Source organism: Myotis davidii, unplaced genomic scaffold (assembly GCF_000327345.1).
Source record: "Myotis davidii unplaced genomic scaffold, ASM32734v1 scaffold303, whole genome shotgun sequence".
NCBI lineage: Eukaryota > Metazoa > Chordata > Mammalia > Chiroptera > Vespertilionidae > Myotis > Myotis davidii.
This window is the reverse complement of record NW_006294064.1, coordinates 4,454-9,139: the sequence shown is the minus strand read 5'-3', so window position 1 is coordinate 9,139 and position 4,686 is coordinate 4,454.

Genomic DNA, 4,686 nt, shown 5'->3' with positions numbered 1-4,686 from the left:
TCGATTCCAGTCAAGCCAGCCAGCCTTGGTTGCAGGCATATCCACAGTGGGGGGTGTGCAGGAGGCAGCATCTCGATGTTTCTCTCTCATCAATGTTTCTAGCTCTCTATTCCTCTCCCTCTCCCTTCCTCTCTGTAAAAAAATCAATAAAATATATTAAAATAAAATAAAATAAAATAAAAGCACAAAATGATAGAATGAGGGTTGCAGGCACATCCCCAGTAGGGAGTTGGCAGAAAGCAGATGAATCGATGTTTCTCTCTCATCAATGTTTCTAGCTCTCTATTCCTCTCCCTCTCCCTTCCTCTCTGTAAAAAAATCAATAAAATATATTAAAATAAAATAAAATAAAATAAAAGCACAAAATGGTATAGAATGAGATAGATTACAGATAAAAAAGTTGATTTCATAATTTGAACAGTAGGGAATAATACAAGGTCATAGATATTTTATTAAAAAATAAGAAAGGGTTTAATTTCAGCAATTAGACATTTGGATAAACCTTTATACTTAGATATATCATTTGAGGTGAAAATGTGAATCTATTTTAGAGAGATGTAGTTATTAGCAACTTACAGTTCACTATATTTACCAAAGTGAATTAAAAAGTGATTGTGCATTTAGAATTAAAATTTTTTAACACCTTAGTATTTGAAGTTTACCTGAACTGTATCTGGTCTTTATGCAGGTCACATTGAAGGAAACTAAGCTTTAAAATAATATTAGTTACAAATGAGGTTTTTGTTCTAATTTGCATCTGTTATACAGAATGTCTGATTTTTTTTCTTCATTCCTAAGCCTCATGCATCTGTCTGTTTCATAGGACAGATGGGTAGCCATCTGTAAAAATTTAACCCACATATGAATTTCAATGAAATGTTATGTCTAGACTGATATGAATGCAGTAAAACTCTTATTGTATGGTCTCAGGCCCCATAAGAGAATTACCTAAGCCTTTAGTCCTTTAAAATACTCTAATGAGACTTGAGGAACAACAGACAGTGGTATGACTGACACCAGAAATATGACTCTAATTTCTACTCTGAGGCTAGGAGCTAATGAGGTCAAATTTTATAAGACTAGAGGCCCAGTGCATGACATTCATGCACTGAGGAGAGGCGGGGAGTCCCTGAGCCTGACCTGAGCCCTCTTGCAGTCTGGGACCCTTCGGCAAATGTCCGACTGCTGGCTCAAGCCTAAGCCTGCAGTCGGACATCCCCCAAGGAATCCTTAGTGCTGCCTCGGAAGCAGGAGAGGCTCCGGCCACTGCTGCTGTGCTTGCCAGCTGTGAGCCCGGCTTCTGGCTGAGTGGCACTCCACCTGTGGGAGCACACTGACCACCAGAGGGCAGCTCCTGTGTTGAGCGTCTGCCCCCTGGTAGTCAGTGTGCATCATAGCAATGGTTGTTCTGCTGTTCAGTCAATTTGCATATTAGGGTTTTATTATATAGGATGTAAAGCAAAAGAGTCCATTGAGGGAAATGTTTACTTACTTTTAAATTTCCTTATTTGGTTGACAGGCATTTCACATATTTGGGTGTCATAAAGACATCAGTTTAACTTTAATAGGCAATATTTTTTAAACTTGAATTTTTCTAACTCCTAAAGGGTATGATTGTTTTGTACTAAATAACTTTTGGGGGGAGGAGTAAGCAATTATATTCTGTCTTACTAGTTTATACAGCAATTTATACATCTGATCCAACTTCTACCTTGAAGCCTCAGCTCTCAGTTTACATGAAAACACACTGAAGTTTCTTCCTACTTCACCAGTCTCTTCTGTTTTCTCAGCTATTCCTCTTCCTACTACACTCTACTGGAATTTGGCAAAGTCTTTTGAGCTCTCTCCTCTCCATGTTTGTGACTGTCAATACTTTGGTTTCTCCAAGCAGAATGCACCAAATGTATATTTTAATCTAGACATCTTACTTTGTCTTGTTTTCTACTTGACATCTCTATTCCGTAGCCTATGCACCTTCCAAACATTTTATTTTTCTCCCCTCCTGAGGAAAGCCAAGTTCATATAGTTCCGCATCCTCCTTTAGGCACCTCTGTTAGGATTTTAGCAAAAGGTTCAGAATATAGGGTGCCAATAGCTGAGCTCCCGAGGCACCCATTATGAAGTCCTTTTCTTTATCAGGAAATTGGTATTACTTGATGAGCAGAAAAATATTCTTTGTATCCTTTACTTGCACCTATGTAAAGTAGTGAGAAAGACAGTCCCTTTGTTGGGGAATGCTGCTTGGTGAATTGAGCTATACCAGATCAAAACACACTCCTCGGTGGATGGGGAGACGACAGGGTATCATGAAGTGAATAAATTTCTCCAACAAAGCTTACTTTACCCTTACCCATATGTCCCCTTTATATGACAACCTCCTCCCCAAATATATTCCTCTCCGAGTAAATGGCACCATTAATTACCAACTGTTTTAGGCCATGCACCAGCAGTCACTCTATATTCCTCCTCTCCTTCACCTTCACACGAATTTTATCTATTTTGTGTAATCTGCCTCCAAAATATACCTTAAATATATCTTCCTACCCAATGTCATTCCTCTGTCCATAGCCCATCATGATGTTTAACTGTTGCAAGAACCTCCTAACTGGCCTTTTCTCTATCCTTGTTCTCTTCAATCTATTTCCCCATGCAGCAAACAGCAAAAGTGTTCACCTTCAACTAGATCACTTCACTTCTCTTTAAATCAGTGGCTTGGCCCTCACCTGTTTGGCTCAGTGGGTAGAACATTAGTCCTAGGACTGAAGGGTCCCTGGTTCCATTCTCGTCAAAGGCATGCAAGTTGGTTGCAGGCTCGATCCCTGGCCCTGGTCAGGGTATGTGTGGGAGGCAACCAATCAATGTGTCTCTCTCTAATTAATGTTTCTTTCTTTCTGTCTCTCCTCCTCCCCACCACTCTCTCTCTAAAAAAAAAAAAAAACACCAATGGAGCCCGGCCGGCGTGGCTCAGTGGTTGAACACTGACCTGTGTACCAGGAGGTCCCAGGTTCAATTCCTGGTCAAGGGCACATGCCTGAGTTGCTGGCTTGATGCCCAGTTGAGGGCGTGCAGGAGGCAGCCAATCAATGATTCTATCTCATCATTGATGTTTTGATCTCTCTCTCTTTCTCCCTTCCTCTCTGAAATCAATAAAAAATATTTTTTAAAAAATCAATGGAAAAATATCCTTGGATGAGGAAATAAAAAATAAATTGGTGGCTTTCAGTATGCTTAAAATAGTACTCCTATTTCTTAACAAGGTATATTAGACTTCAACATGAACTGTAACTAACCTCATTGCATACTCTTCTAGTGCAGTACTATATGAAACAGCAATCTCCTTCTGGGTAAATATACAAATTAATTGAGAACAAGGTCTCAAAGACATATTGACACACCTGTGCTTATAACAGCATGAACAAATAATAGCCAAAATATGGCAGCAACCCAGATGTCCATCGACAGATGAATAGATAAGCAAAATGTCATATGTACATTTTGCAATACTGCTCAACCTTAAAAAGGAAGTTCAGATACCTGCTACTATATGGATAAACCTTGATAACATTATGCTGACTTAGCCAGTCACAAAGGGCCAAATGCCATTTGGTTCCACTTATATGAGGCACCTAAAGTAATCAAGCACATAGAGACGGAAAGGAGAATGGTGGTTGCCAGGGGCTGGCAGTGGGGAGAATGAGGAGTTGTTAATGCATATAAAGTTTCAATTTTGTAAGAGTTTGGGGATTGTTTGCACAGCAATGTGAATGTACATAGAACCACTGGACTCTAACCTTAAAAATTGTTAAGACACTCACGTAGCAATATATTTATGGATACATTTCCTAGGGCAGAGAAAACTAGGGAGAAAATAAATGGGATTACATCAAAAATACAAAGCTTCTGAACAGCATGGAGAAAATAAATACATGGGACTACATCAAAATACAAAGCTTCTAACAGCATAAGAAACCACCGTCAAATTGAAAAGGGAACCCACTGAATGGGAGATAATATTTGCCAATGATACATCTGATAAAGATTTAATACCCCAAATATATAAAGTGCTCATAATTCAACAAAAAGAAGACAAACAATTCAATTAAAAAATGGGCAGAAGCCCTGAATAAACATTTCTCCAAAGAGGACAGGCAAATGATCAAGAGATATATGAAAAAAATTCTCAAAGTCACTAGTCATTAGAAAAAACTAATCATTAGAAAAATGCAAATTAAAACCACAAAGAGATATCACTTCACTCCTGTCAGAATGGCTACCACCAAAAATCAACAAATAAATGCTGGCAAGGATGTGGCGAGGATGTGGAGAAAAGGGAACCCTAGTTCCTGCTGGTGTGAATGCAGATCGGTGCAGCCACTGTGGAAAACAATATGGAGTTTTCTCAAAAAATTAAAAATGGAACTTCTGTTTGACCCAGTGATCCCACTTCTGGAAATATATCCTAAAAACATCAAAATACCAATCAGAAAGAACATATGCTCATAGCAGCATTATTTACAATAGCTAAGATTTGGAAACAGCCCAAGTGCCCCTCAGTATGAGTGGATAAAAAAAGCTTTGGAATACTATGGAATACTATGCAGCTGTAAAAAACAGGAATCTCTTACCCTTTGGGACAGCATGGATGGACCTAGAAAATATTATGTGAAAAATATTAAGTGAAAATAT